This window comes from Mesoplodon bidens (genome assembly GCF_964165515.1).
Source record: "Mesoplodon bidens genome assembly, chromosome: 2".
NCBI classification, from domain to species: Eukaryota; Metazoa; Chordata; class Mammalia; order Artiodactyla; family Ziphiidae; genus Mesoplodon; species Mesoplodon bidens.
The window spans coordinates 182,173,373-182,188,732 of record NC_138177.1 but is presented as its reverse complement, the minus strand read 5'-3'; the positions used below and the strand labels follow the sequence as shown (position 1 = coordinate 182,188,732).

At 55.0% G+C, this 15,360-nt stretch overlaps 1 protein-coding gene and 1 pseudogene across 2 annotated transcripts in view; one reads left to right on the top strand and one right to left on the bottom strand.

The window, feature by feature from the left end:
* CAMTA1 (calmodulin binding transcription activator 1) overlaps nt 1-15,360 on the top strand; it is a 904,314-nt gene that overhangs the window by 126,392 nt on the left and 762,562 nt on the right.
* LOC308612705 (protein FAM136A-like) lies at nt 681-1,310 on the bottom strand (annotated as a pseudogene). The gene has a single exon. The product of its transcript is annotated as a protein FAM136A-like (transcript).

The following is a 15,360-nucleotide window of genomic DNA, read 5'->3' as shown; positions in this document are numbered from 1 at the left end:
ATTGTCTTGTCACTCTGCTGACTCTGCTGCAGACAGCCTCAGGGCTCATCATGGCTGCCAGTCAGAGGGGAGGTTTGCTTCCCCTACCAGTGTGATAGCGCTTCTTATATTTTTGCAGGGTCTCCAGGCTGAAAGATGTCATGTGTGAGAATTTTAAGAAATGCACATGCACACTTTGACGGCCAGAAATGAATATCCACAAGGACCCTTTCAAAGTTTTTATCCAAACTACCTCTCCCAACTCTACATCTTAAAGTAACTTCATGCCCTTGTATGTAAAACAAAACCAAGCAAAACAAATCCCCAGAAGCCCCCTTTCCCCTTCTAAATTCGTGACCTCCTGGATTTTGTTTTACTTCCAGTTTGTGGAACATGTTGTAGTGATCCTTCTGGCAAACAGGAGGCTGGCAATGAACAGAAACAGCTCTCCTCACACCCCACCAGCTCATAGGCGGGTCAGGTGAACCTGCCAGCCTGCTAGTATCTGTGTACTAAGAGAATCTGGTACCTTGGAGGGCTCTGGTTTGGTGCAGGGGAGACTCCCTGTTGCCAGGATAAGCACTTGCCACATGAAATTCAGGCTCACAGAAACTCTCCTGTGCTATCTCTGACCCAAATTTTAGCACCAGTTTTTTTCACTTTCTAGGATTCACACACAAAGAACCCGTGTCCAGAGGCAAGTGACATAGGCCTTAAACTTGCTGCCATCCTTAATTTCCTGATTCATAAACTTTCCTTAGAAAACCCAAATCCCTGTTCCTCTTTTTAAATAGATTCCTGCCTTCAGCCCCGATGGCCAATAGCAGACAGCTATTTCCCAATGGACGAGAGGGACTCCTCCACCTTCTTGGTCTTGGTTGGGATGAGGTTCACGTGGCCATCCACGCACATGGTCACGCAGCTCTCCCGCTGCCCCTTCACCTGAAGCTCTCTTCTCCCCGCATCCGTTGAATCTCTGGCTTTGTCGTTGCAGTGTATAGTGCACAGGGCCAGGCGGTCCTGGAACTTCTCCAACTCGCAGGTCACCAGGGCCTGGGCTTGAGCCAGAGGTGCATGGCAGCGCTCAGTGCACTGGTGCACTTGCTGCATGGATGCCTGGCTGTCCTCACAACAGCCGGTGCTGCACCGGAACGTGAGGCCCTGCATCTTCCGGATGTTCTCTCTCCAGACTCTTCACCACAGAGCCCACCGCCTCCTGCACCCGGAGCTGCTGCAGCTCTGCCATGGCGACCCCGCGCGCCGGCGCCCACATGCTCACCAGCTTTTTATCTTAATTTACGAGCCTGCTGTAGCACCAATGAAGACATACTGTACTGCCTGGGAAAAAAAACACAGCCGAATTCTAATTCTGTACGATTCAAAGGCACGCCTTTGGAGCTGCTTCAGAAATAAGAAAAGTAGGAGACACAGCCCTGCTCGGGCTTGCTGGACTTGTCAGGGAGCCTCGTCCTGGCTGTCTCCTATTGGCCTTGGGCTTAATTAAGCCTTCTGATTTATTTTTCTATTCACTCTTCTTTGAAAAAAGAAAAGCTGCCTTAATGGACACTTTTAAAATCCAGGAGCTTTGGATTCCTCTACTTTGTCAGGCAAAAGTGGATTCATTTAGGTAGTTTTATCCAAAAAAATGCACATATTTATGAAGGTTTCAAAAATTAGATTTTTCACTTCTTTTACTCCAGGAACCTAAAAACCAAACTTGGAAGATAATTTTTGTAGTGGGGTATGTGCATTCACTCAGCTAAGAAATGTAGCAGTTTTCGAAGGTCTCAGAATTTCTGCATCTCATAATTTCTTTGTCCAGTCCTCTTGGGGACTTGCTCCTGAGTTCTTTTCCTGCCCAGCCTCCTGATTTGGAGGTGTCGGTGTGACTGCAGTTTGAGAAGTTTCACAAGAAGGTGAGGAGTGGCCAGAGGAGGGGGGATGGGGAGAATAGGGCCGAGCGAACCTTGCTTTTCAGGATGGGGGAGCCCAGTGCAGCCTGGATGGAGAAGGAGGGCTGGACTTTCTTTGCTGGAGGCAGGTCCACGGGCAGGGCCTGAGGGCGAGAGGAGGTGGTGTGCCGTGCAGGGCGTGAGGGCCCACGTGGTGAATGAGCCAGAGGCAGCCGTGGGCCTCTGGCCTCCCCCTCCAGCAGCTGTGGCCACTGGCATGGTGGGAGGCGCTGGTCTGGGGACGGGGATAGAGTCAGGGATGTGTACGGTCGCTGAGAAAGCGAACAGGCAGCCCTGCTGCTGACCAAGCCTTTCTCTGAGGTCGGGGTCTGGAGGCGGGGTGGCCCTCCACCTTACAACCAAGAGTCTGGTCCCAGCATCATGCCACTCCCAGATGCTGGCGTGGGACCGATGCCCCCCTCCCCACCCCGGTCTGTGGCCGGTTGCTCTCTGGTGGGTCCCTCACGCTGCGTGTGGGCAGTGGAGCCCCCAAATCTCCAGGGCACGTCCTGTGAACGCCCTCCTGTTCCCAGGCCCAGCTGCCTCGGAGGTGACCACGCTGCCTGGGCGAGGAGGGAGACGGGGTACACAGTGTCTCTGCGTTCTTCCTCTGTGCTTTCTCCTGCCACCAGGTGGGAATCCCCAGGGCAGCAGAAATATCCAGGTGTCTCCCTGGCTGGGGCTCCCCCACCTGTCAGCACAGAGCCAGGCCTTTCCCAGGCATCACAAAGTAGAAAGCGCATCTGTTTTCCAAGAAAGGACGCTGAGAGAGATGGCCAAATTGAGTTAGGAGTGCCAGGAATCCAGACCCACGAGTTCCTGTAAGGCCCGCCCTACCTCTGAATTACAGCTGCTTTCCGCGTTTCTGCAGGGAAACCAAGCCGCTCTCCCCGTGGCATTTACAACAGCTTGATTTACAGGCCCGCATGTTCGCTGCACACTGCACATCCATTCTCTCTCCGTCTTTAAACTTTGAAGCCTTTGCCTTATGAATGAGGCCACTGATTTTCTAGGTTCCCTGGGCTTTTGATATGAGGTCTTTTTCTTTCTTCTCTGCTGGTTTCTCCGTAAACATGTTCTGAACACCTACTCTGTGCAAGACCTGTGATGGGCTCCCCAGGGGTCCAGAAATGAACTTGTCAAGAGTTCTGGGCCTCAAGGACTTCGCATTCACGGGGTGGGGGAGGGAAGATGCCCAACCTGCAGAGAAGTTCTCTACGCGGTGTCCCCACTGAACAACCCTGTAACGGACGCTATTCTGCGCTGATGCCTTGTGAAGTGCTCGGGCCAAGTGCTGATGGCCAGGACCGACGAGGTCCCCGAGCTCCCCCCGTGGGGAGGGGGCGGTGCGTCAGGGGGTAGGAGGACAGGATCACGGACGACTCGTGGAGCCCACAGCAAAGCCCGTGTGGTCTGGTGGGTGGGTCAGGGATGGTTTCTCTGTGCGATGGCTAAGCTGAGACCTGGGGGCTGAGCAGGAGGTCGCAGGTGGAGGGGGCGGGGGAGAGGGAATCGTTCCAGGTGGAGTTGCCCCGTGAAGATGTGGCATCCAGAGAGAGCACGGCGTGTCCGAGAAACCGCCCGAAGTCCAGAGAGTGTGCAGCGTGGAGCGAGGCAGAGGTCGGGGTGCTGGAGCTGTCTCCGCCCCAGGCGGAGCGGAGCCCAGACGGCGGTGGCCAGCGTGTGTGACGAGCCTGGGGAGACCCCGGGGGGCCCGGGTCGGGCGGCTGATGCGATTTCTGTTGTTCGGAGGAAGGGCCACGGTGGCAAGACCGCACGTGAGGAAAACTGTTCAGAGACCCTGAACTTGCTGTCATTAATCTCAGTGACACCTGGGCCAGAGTGGGAGACAAGTGACAAATTCGTGACACTGTTAAGGAGAGACTCTGTAGGGCTTGGTCATCCAGTCCGACCTGGATGGTGAGGGCCGGAGGGGAGCCAGCACAGCTCCAGGGCTTCCGTCTTGGCCCGCTGGGCTGGAGGAGGTCGCGTTCACTGCCACGTGGGACCCCGGGGTGTACGGAAGCCTGCGGTTGGAGGCCCCTAGGAGACACCTGCGGGCAGTAGGGTCTGTGAGTGTAAAGCTCAGAATCAAGGAGGGCCTGGGAGATACGGCTTCGGGAGTCAGCAGCAGCTACAGCCCGGGGAGTAGATAGAAACCCCCAAGGGGCGCATTGGAGTGAGAGGGAAGGAGAGCCTCAGGGAGCCGCCCCAGAGACACAGCATTTAAGAGGAGACAGAGGCAGAACCGCCAAGCAGTAGCAGCGAGGCCTTCTCAAGGGGGACGTTTGCACGCCCTCTTTGGTGCAGGACAATGGCAGGACCTCAGAGACCCTGGGGCCCTGGGAGAAGACGCGGGTCACTGGACCAAGTGGCCCAGCAGGACCACAGCAGAGAAGGAGGGAGGAGCTTGGTCTGCCTGAGACCTAGGTTGGCGGGGCTGCATCAGACCCAGCACCTGGCGGCCCAGACCCCCTGAGCCCCTGGGCCCTGCTCACCTGTCTCTAACTTTCCTGCTGTGGCGAAGGCCTTCCCAGCTCCTCTTTGCAAACAATTATGCAGTTCTTCTTGACTGGAGCTCATGGAGCAGCCCTGACGCCAAAGAGAGAAAACATGTTTGAGGAAGAGGAGCCTTTCCCCCAGTCCTGAACCGGCCGCTTCTGGACGAGAAGACTGCTTTTTTAATCTAGAAGAACTTTACATTTATGCTTGACTGAAGCACAGGCCCCTTTTGTCCTGGGAGCCAATGGGAAGCCGGGGTTTGGGTAATCTATGCAAGGCCCCTTAGGTGCCCTGCATCCATCATCCCAAGTGACAGAATTTACATCATTAATCATTGGTGGCAATAGAAAAGTCATTGGAATGGAATGTTGTCACAGGATAAATGTCTCCCAATTGCATATATAAACGTCTCAGCTTTAGTGTACTGTTTGTGCTCGAGAAATACTGTGGTGGCTTCAGAATGGTTACATCTGGCATCAGGAAGCCATCAACACCAGCCTGTCCTACTCACACCCTCTCCCAAGGAAGCCTGGACTCCCCCCAGGGGCCTCAGCCTGGGGCCACAGCACACCTGGATTTGGGCAAATGGAGGGATGCTGCCGGCTCCCGGGTGCTTTCGGGTGGCTGATGCCATGAGGGTTAGAAAACGCTCCAGCCCAGTAATCCCGCCGTGACACCCTGGTGGTCGTCCCATGGCTAGAGGGATTTGCACCTTCCCTCTCCATGGCCACAGACCCTTGGATGCAGGGGAGAAAAGGATGTGAACCTGGCCGGGTTGCAAGGCCAGAGGGCCAGACGCTTCCAGGCGGCTTCACCGTTTCAGAAATCAAGCCCACAGTGTTTTTTTGGCTGGCGTCTCTCTGTTCCATGACCTGAAAACACGCTGTTTTTGGAAAGTGCAGATCTGCTGACAGACACCCTTTTCTGGAGGTTTGTGTGTTTCTCTCTGGGGCGAGCTGCCCTGCCTTGGATGGGCCAGATGCTGCTGGAGAAGGCGCTGGGCTTAGGAAGCTAGGCCCTTTTTGCTGGGATTTGAAGGAATTCTTTCTGCTTGAGCCTCAGGCTCTTCGTCCACTCAGGGTTCCTGGAGCCCTGCAGGGCCCAGTGGGAGGAGTGGGCACCCCCAGAAGCGGGGTGGGCACGCCAGGGGCCTGAGGCAGGGGGCTGCCTCGGGTGGGAGGGCTTGCAGGCCTGTTAGGACCGACTCTGTGTGAGCAACGAGCTGTGTTAGACCGGAGCCAGGTGTCTGGGCTGATGAGCCGGGGCAGGGCTCCGTGGAGTATATTTGACGGGAGGAGAGGTAGCTCCCCTTTTCTGTAGGGAATTTCGTAAATCATGGCCTATCAGATATGGAAGTGATCTGAGGCCAGGTGGATCCCCGACTTTGGATGTCACAGACTGGTCAAATTTTAAAAGTTTTAGTTTGACCAAGTGAGGCCATTAAAAGCCAGAGGCCAGCTACTATATCGTCATTTCATAAGTGGAAGAATATTCTAATACCAGCAATATAAGAGAGACATAATTTGAAGATAAAGAGTATTTCTCAAATGGAATACATTTCGCTTTATGAAGAATTTGTTCCATTATACCTGTTTTGTTTTGTTTTGTTTTTTCTTTTTGTCTCTCGTTTTTTAAAACCGAGAGAAAAGTCTGGCAAAAATCTGTTCCTGGTCCCAGGTCCCCTCATTTCAGGCGAGCAAAAGGAGGGAAGGTGTCTGGCCGGAGCCCCACAGCCAGCAAGGCTTGTGTTGTGTATCGTTCCAGCTAATTCTGGCTTCATAACAAGTCACCTCAGTCTTCGCAGAGTCATTTTTTATTATCACCTCTCCTGGTTCTGGGGGTGGCTGGGCCGGGCCAGGGGCCCTCACTTGGGGTCCCACTGCTGCTGAGTCGTCCGGAGGGCCCCTCACTCCATGTCTGAGAAGATGCACACCACCGGGGGCAGAGCAGCGGGGGGCTCCTTGGGCCTCCCTCCTCCTGTGTGGTCTCCACGGCAGCGGCAGGACAGCCAGACTTCTCACGTGGGCCCTAGAGGTGCGAGTCCTGACAGGGAACCCAGGGGAAGCTGTGTTGCCTTCATGAAGTCACATAGCATCGCTTCTGTGAGCTTGTATTCAAGGAGGGGGGAGTTACATACCCTTCTTGTTGGGAGAAATGCCAAAGGGTTGGCTGACATGCTCTAAAGCCACCCCACGGCTCCCAAGTTCCCCTGAGAGCCAGGTTTTAATCTGGGGTGCTGGGACCTTAGATCCCCCCTCCCCTTACCTGTTCCAGGAACAAGTCTGGTGGAGGATAAAGCAGGTGGCTCTCTGGTGATGGGGGGCAGTTTCCGCTTGCTGGTCGCTGCTTGTAGTAAATTTCATAGATAAGGTCGATTCCATCAAATAAGTATCAGGTAAGCTCTTTGATGATCATAAGCGAGATGATGAATTAAAGTTAATCTAGAGGAATAACTGATAAAGAACAGAGGCTTCGGGAATACAGCGTAAACTCGCAGAATTCCAAGCGCTCGCTCACTCTTTCTAAGAAGGCGGCCTGCAGCCCTGCTTGAGCACCTGCTGTGTGCAGGCCCAGTGGTATGCAGAGGTGAGGGGGCTGCGAGCCTGAGCCCCCGAGTATCCGTGATCAGGTCGGGGGCCTCCTCGTGTCGCCCCGTCGGGACCAGAGCGTGGGCAGGGATGACAGCAGATCCTTACTGAATCCCTCTGCTCCGTGTGGGCTCGTGGGCTGCTGGCTTTCAGCTCTGCAGCTCCCCGTCCGGGAGGTCTGTAAGGGCTCGCAGGGAGGCGAGGAGGAGTAGCAGGCCACCCCAGAGCCACGTGGCCAGGCCCTGTGGGGACGCCCACAGCCCAGCCCCCAGCACGGGGCTGGCAGCCTGTTCAAGCCGCACTGGGTGACGTGCGGGCAGGTGGGGCAGGGAGATAGGTTTCCACCAGCCTGGGGAGGGTCCTGCGTGGTTGCTTTCCGTGGGGATGAGCTGCCCAGACGGGGGGTTTAGGGTCAGCTGGGGCAGGAAGTCCATGTCCATCACCGTTTCCTAGTTACTGGACACCAGGTGATCCCCCAGCCCCGCCCGGGTCTGGCCCAGTGTCCTGCCTCCACGGGGACCCCGGCTCCCATGAAAGCCTTCCGGGGTGCCCCTGGCCTCCGCCCCACGAGCTGTGTCTATTCATGTGTCTCCCTGCTTGGGTAGCAGGCGCCCCAGAGACCTCAGTCCTTTGAAGCCTCAGCGGGGAGCCTTCTTGTTTGCTCAGGGTGACAGTCGCCGTCCCCAGGAGGTCCTGCAGAGCCGCCCCACCACATACCCGCCCCCCGCGGCCCCTGCGACTCCTGGGAAGACAGCGGGGAAGGCTTTGCATTTCTGCCCAGCCCGCGGCCCCTCTGAGACCTCTCTTCCACCAGCACCAGGCGAAGCATGGGGGCCGTGAATGAGTCCCCGGGGAAGCCGGCCAGACGCCTACCCGTGGGTCTGCGGAGGTGCCAGCACCCGGGACAGAGCAGTGGATGGACAGACACACTTACCCTTCCCCACGGACTGCCCAGAGGCCTTGTTCTTGCCCTCTGAATCACTGAGACCTGCTGGGTTGGTGGGTGATTGTTTCGTACTACAGCTCTTGCTAAAAGGAGGGGGAAGAACAGTTCCCCAAGGTATGGAAGTCGCCAGAAACAAGGACCCCCTCCGAGGCCATCACGCAAGCTGGTTTGCAGCTTCGCAGATGAAGGGGCGACTGGGGCACGTTCGCACAGAGAAAGGAGATGGAGGCTGACCAGGATTAGAAACGGCGCTGGGAGCACGGGCCACGCAGGCCTGGTTGTCACCTCCTCGTTCATTTCATAGAGTTGACTTACCACATGCCACGTTCCAGGAAGGGGTGTAAATAGTGAACCCAAGGGGCGACGGCCCCGTTCCGGAACCTTCCTACTAGCTGGGGAGACAGCCGGTGGGGACACAGGAGCTGCTGGGGAGGGGGCAGGTCAAGGAAGGCCTGGCCGAGCCCCGTGGCCTTGAGCAGGGCTGCTGGAGCCGAGAGTCAGGCCTGGGGCGTGGGCTCCCGCAGAGGCACCCGCTGCCACCCTGGCCCTTGGAAGTGTGGGGTGGTAACCAGGGGCCTGGCCTCTCCCTCCTTCGCCTCCTGGGTGTCGACGCTGCTTTTCTGATCTGGTGCCTGTGAGGAGGAAATATATATTTAGACCCTTCTGTACTTTCCGTGGTAACAGTCTCTTTATTCCTGGTGAAGAATGAGGAAAATGGGTCAGCTGTATTTACTAAGAAGCGTGTTCCAGCTCCTTTTCCGAGGCTATTTATAAACTTTAAAAAATGTGCGCTAAGTTTTTTGCATCTTACTGGAAGCCAGAGTGCCTATGAATACCCTTTCTATTACTATACCGGGGACCTAGCACTTCGGATTTGAAACCAGTCAACTGGGGCAGATAGAAATCTTGCAAACAGTGATTTTGATGCACTCTGGCAGGATGGGTTTGCCTCGTGGTCGGATTTCTCTGGGCGTTTTCTTCGTGAGACCTAGTCTAGCTTTCCTGGGTGTGGCAAGTGGACCACACAGTCTGACCCTGGCCCCACTGGGCCCTCGGGGGCTGCAGGTCCCCAGGGTGGCGGGTGCCCGAAGACTGGGGACTTGGGGAATTTCGGAATCGCTCATCCATCCTTTGGGGCAACGGGGCCGTGGCCCGTTCCATGGCTGCTGGCTCGGCCCAGGGCTCACCTTCTCTCACGTCCTCCGTCTCTGATGTCTCGGCCCGTGTGTTGCAGGGTCACCGGTCCACGTACATTGTGCCCCGTGTGTGCACAGAAAACGTAGCTTCCCTCCTTCTCTCCACGTGGCCTGACCTTGCTTTCGAGAGGGGAGGGCTGGGCTCCTAGACTTTAGGTCCACTCTGGGAGTGTAGTCGAATGGCTTGTATCAGCCCCTGAGGGAACCCCTCTCTGCCTGGATGTTTTGGGTCCCTGTTCAGTCTTTCGGAGCGCCCCTCCCCCGCTTCCCCCTGCCCCTCGGGGTTTGGAGAGGGGTGTGTGCTCGTGACCTGGTGGTGGCTGAGGGAGGGGTCCCTGCACTCCACGGGTGGCTCCTTGGGTGCTGCTTGCAGAAAGGCTGGACGGATGAGCCCCAGGAGCCACCGGCCCATCTGGCCTCTGGGGAGGCAGCCCCGGAGGTGGAGCTGGTCCACTTTTATCTTCCAAGGCCCCTTCCAAAGTGGCCTCCGCATCCTGACCATCAGAGGCCTCAGCCTTCCTGCCTTCTCCCACCGAGGCGCTGGGGCCTGCAGGTCATGGGGCACTAAGCCGCCCGCTGGGGGAGTCTGTCCACCAGGGGGCAGTTCTTGGGGGGCTCCTCCCCTCACTGAACAGCTGCGGGGGACTTATTTCCTCTCTGTGCCCCCGCCTCCTAGGGGTATCACGTCCATAATAAAGGTAATACTGATAATAAGAATAATCAACAGTCACCACTCGCTTGGTCCCCTGCTCTGTGCCCAGCAGAGTTCTGCACCCTCCTGTGTAGGGGCTGATTCCTCTCCAAGGCAAAGAGGGTTATTAGCGGATGAAACCAGTTCTTCCAAAGTCAGTTGCTCAGACTGGTACCCGGCAGCCGGAGTGTGAGCCCTGGGTGGTCTGTCATCCACGATTGCTGTCCCTCTCGTCCATCCACCTGCTCCGGAGCAGAAGTTTCCAAACTTGCTTGGTTCTTGGCACCCCGAGTGCCTCAGTGATTTTCTTTTTTTTTTTTTTATGGCATCCCTAGAATACTTAACGGTTCCGTTAAGAATACTTAACTGTTCTGTTTATTAAGAATACTTAATAGTTCAAAGAATACCTAACAGTTCTGTTTATTAAGCAGTTAGATCCGAACGCCTTAATAAATATTTGTGTCCTAACAACAGCTGCTTGAAAATATCATACTCATAATTTTTTGTTTCATTCTTAAATCACCCAGTTACTTACTAATGGGATATGTGTGCCCATCGGGGGCCGGACATCTTTTCAAATCCCGGAGTCAGATTGGGTGCCGCCAACCCCACTTCCTGTTCCATCCAGATTTTTTCCGGGTCCTTCTTTCTTATCTCAGCAATCACTGAAAACTCAGCTTCACAGTGACATGATGTCCTCAAAAGGCTCGTAGGCTCATCTCGCGGTGAAACTGTTATTCCAGCCGTGTCTGACAGGGGTCCGACAGATATTTAGTATTGCCTGTTTCCCTCAATAACTTAAAATATCCTGCGGTCTCATGAGTTCTTGGAGGCTCTCCAGGGTGCCTGGGTGCACAGTTTGGGAACCGTGTTCCTAGAGCCTTTGGTTCCTCCTTGTTACCCAGGAAGCGGATCATTGACCCTCAGGTCTCAGACTCCTGGTACCCACCTGGGGGGTGGTGCCTGCGGGAGAGACGACAAGGGTCTCGTGCCCACCTCCGTCCTCCCTCTCGGCCCCTCCCCAGTCTCTCCGGACAGGAAGGGGTGTTCCCTGCACTCCCTCCCTCTGCATTTCTTTCTCCTCCTGCCTGGGCATCAGCCAAGGGGTGAGGGTCTGGAGGGGCATCTTCTCCACACTCGAGGAAGAACCCAGGCCCCGGATTCAGAAAACCCTCCCTCTGGGGCTTCCCTGGCGGCGCAGTGGCTGAGAGTCCGCCTGCCGATGCAGGGGACGCGGGTTCGTGCCCCGGTCCAGGAAGATCCCACGTGCCGCGGAGCGGCTGGGCCCGTGAGCCATGGCCGCTGAGCCTGCGCGTCCGGAGCCTGCGCTCCGCAGCGGGAGGGGCCACAGCAGTGAGAGGCCCGCGTACCGCAAAGAAGAAAAGAAAAGAAAAGAAAAGAAAAAACCCTCCCTCTGCCCCAAATGCTGTCCGATCTGTGGCCATGCTGCTGACACTAACAAAAATCACGCCAGCCGTTCAGAGCTGACAATTCCCTTTGTCGTTTCGGTGGGTAACGTGTCCTCTCCTCTGCCTGAAGGACTGAAATCTGTTGCTTCAACGGGCAGGGAGCTCCCCAAACCACTCGGTTTACAAGACAGCGAGTCTGGAAAGACTTCTAAAGTGCTGTGCTCACTTTGCAAGCATCAGAGGGGGAACCAGGTGTCTGTACCTTCCTGTTCAGCAGGTGCGTATGTCTCAGGTCGATGGTAGACCAGGTGGGCAGGGCTGCATCTTATTAAACGGCTTCTTCACCCCAGGTCCTCTGGGCTATTCCTGCTCTCACACAGCCCCTCCTCTTCACCTTTACTCCCGCCTGCCTTCCCCATCTTAACCCTCCCAGGGAAGAGTTGATTACCTCCGTCTCCCCTGGGAAGATGCCCCTGCCTGCCTTGTTCCCAGACAGGCCCTTCCCTGCCGTTCCTGCTGCGGCCACTGCACCCTCCCTCCTTCGCCTGGCTCAGTTCCAGGATCTCACCCGGCTCGTGTCACTCGGGGCCTTTGCTCTTGCTGTCGCCTCCCCCCCCCCCCCGGCCTCTCTGTCCTCAGCCGTTCCCGTGCCCCCGCAGCTCATTTTGGTCTCACTTTAAACGTCGCTTCCCAAAAAGGCCGTCCGTGAGCCCCCGTCTAAAGGAGGCCCCCAGCCCCTCTGTTCAGTCCCCACGGCTCAGCCCCGGCAGAGACCCCGTCTGCATCGTGCTGTTTTCTCGGCACCCAGCGCTTTCTCAGAGCGGGGAACTTTTTTAACGGAAAGGACTTTCAGGGTCGCCAACTTTGAATTTTGCCAAGTAAGACTTTGAAAAATTCCAGCGACCATATATCATCGGCGTTTCAGAACAGAGAAGTTGGAAGGACATAGTCTCCGGATGAAGGACAGTTCTTCAGATGAAATCAATTTGGCTTTATTGGGGACGTGTTGCATTGGCCCTTCTCTCCTCTCAAGGAGGATGGATGGAAACCCTCACGACACGACATGAGTCCGTCAGTGAGCGCTTTGGGGACTCCGTGGTCACCCTCCCAAGGCCGTCCTTGTTTCGTTCTCGTGACGTTTGTCCCCGTCACTGAGCTGTGACGGTGCGGGGAACCACACTTTAGACTTAAGTTGTCTTTGCTGGGCTTCACATGCCCGTGTGGGTCTCTGGAAGCTTCCAGATCTGCCCAAATGCCCTCTCCTGTAGCTTCGATCCACTGAAGACAAACCCTCAGCCCGTGGTGAACGCGGACAAGTCCGTGACAGAGACCACCCTCAGGCCACAATGCAGGGTATGCGACACGGAGCTGTCTGTCTGTCTGTCTGTCTCTCCAATACGGAATTTAGTTTCTACTTCAATCCTTCCTTCCACCAGGACGCAGAAACATAATCTCATTTAATTCTGGGGTTTCTCCGCACATTTAAAGCTGCCCCTAAACCACCACCGGGTTTGTCGGTGTGTGAGGGGCAGGTGGAGGGAGGGGTCTGGCCCTCAGTTACTGCCGTTTCCTCAGGTTCCTGGCTGCCACCCTGTATGGGTCACTGCTCTGCCCCCTGTCCCCTGGCCTCTCCAGGGCCAGGTTTCCTCAGCTGCTTCTACACCCCTCTTGGGGGCTGAGGGACCCTTTTGCTGCCCGCCCCCCAGCAGCCCTCTCTGTTCTCTGGGGCATAGGGTGCATGCCGTTGGCACCACGTAAGGAAGAAGACCCCTGCTGGGGACGGTGGGCCTCTCTGGGGTCCTCATGTCACCTGTCGCCAGGGCGGGAGCAGGTGGGACCACGCCCCACATGGCTTTGATTCTTCTGTTCTCTGTTCCACGCACCAGCCCTTGCCTGGGGCAGAGATGCCCTCAGTCTGATTCTCATAAAAGGCTACAAGGAAGCGGGGGGCCAAGAAAAACCTCTATTCACACCTCCCACCTGTGAACCTGCTGCAGATAAAGGTTCTGGTCAGGGCTTTTGCGGGGAGACTTCTAGGATGTCTGAGGAAGGAGGGAGGGTGCGGGCTGAGCACCCATAGGGAGCTTGTTCAAAGGGGATGTGGGCCAGTACCTACTGGAGCTGTCAAGTGTTCTAGATTATTTGTTCACTTGTGCATTTGTGTTTGCTTAAAACTTTCACTTTAGAAGTAGTACATGTTTAATGAGGAAAAGTAAGGAGAGACAGACAAGTAGAATCAGTCATTTATCTCAGCACCTGGATTTACCTTTACATCTTGGTGGGTGTCTCTGAGATGGGTTAGTCATAAAAGCAGTGATAATTAGAGCACCAAATATGGCTCTTGCACTGAGTGCTTACAATGCCTCCTTCTAAGAATCACACAGATATTAATTGATTGAATCATAACAACCCTGTAGGGTGGATACGACTGTTATCCTCATTTTACAGAGGAGGATGCTGAGGCACAAAGTGTTTGTGTGATTTGTCTAAAGTCAGTCCGCTGGGGAGCCTGGCGGTGCACTCACACTGTACACCTGCACACAGGGTACGAATTTATGGCCAAGATACGCAACAGTGATGCATCCACCAGTCAGGGTTCTTGTCCCAGTTTCTTTCAGGAGAAGAACCATATTTTCCTCTGTATCCTCAGGGCTCGGAACACCAGTTTACTGAATGAATGAATGAATTCTGATGCATGCTTTTCCTCCACGAGTCACGGGCAAATTACTGTTCCTCCTGTTGGCCCCTTTCTTTCCTTTCCCTGCTCACAGCACGCGCACATCCTGGGGGCCTCCTCACACAGCTCCAGGGGCCCCCTTCACCTTTTTAGTCTTTATATAAAAGTAGCGTCATTGAGGCATCATCGACATATGATAAACTGCACATATTTAAAACGTACACCTTGGTGGGTTTTGACATCACCATCACCAGATCAAGAGAATGAAATGCCCAGCCCCCCCAGAAGTGTCCTGGACCCCTTTGTAATTCCTCGCTCCAGGTCCGCCCCGCCTCCTTCCCTGGCACTGCTGTTCTGCTTTCCGTCACCATAGTTAGTTTGCATTTCCTAGAGTGTTGTAGAAATGGAACCATACAGTCTGCACTCTTTTCCGTCTGCCTTCTTTCACTCCACACAATTATTTGGCGGGCTCATCCGTGTTGCAGGTATCAGTTCATTTCTTTTTATCGAAGAGCAGTGTTCCACTGTGTGGGTAGGAGGTGATTTGTCCGTTCACCTGTGGATGGACCTTTGGGTTGTTTCCGGTTGTTTTTTTTTTTTTGCGGTACGCAGGCCTCTCACTGCTGTGGCCTCTCCTATTGAGGAGCACAGGCTCTGGACGCGCAGGCTCAGCGGCCATGGCTCACGGGCCCAGCCGCTCCGCGGCATGTGGGATCTTCCCGGACCGGGGCACGAACCCGTGTCTCCTGCATCGGCAGGCGGACTCTCAACTGCTGCGCCACCAGGGAAGCCCACGTTTCCAGTTTTTGACTATTACAAATAAAGCTGATATGAACATTCGTGTGCAAGTCTCTGTATGGTCGTATGCTTTCTCTTCTCTTGGGTAAATACCTAAAAGTGGAAAGCCCGGATCATGTGGAAACTGCCACACTGCTTTCCAAAGCAGCTGTACCACTTTACATTCCGACCAGCAGCAGGGCATGGGAGTCCCAGTCCCCTCACATCCTTGCCAGCACTTTGTATGGTCATTCGCTTTCTTTTTATTATTTTTTTAGATTTATGTTATTGAAGTATAGTTGATTTACAATGCTGTGTTCATTTCTACTGTACAGCGAAGTGAGTCAGTTATACATATATATATATATACATTCTTTTTCCTATTCTTTTCCATTATGGTTTACCACAGGCTATTGACTATAGCTCCCTGGGCTCTACAGTAGGACCTTGTTGTTTATCCATCTTATATGTAACAGTTTGCATCTGCTAACCTCAGACTCCCACACTCCCCCCCCCCACCCCCCGCCGCCCCCTGGCGACCACGAGTCTGTTCTCTGTGTTTGCGAGTCTGCTTTCGTTTTGGATTTGCTTTAATTTCAGCCATTCTAGTAGGTGGTTGGTGGCACCTGGTTGTGGTTTTAAT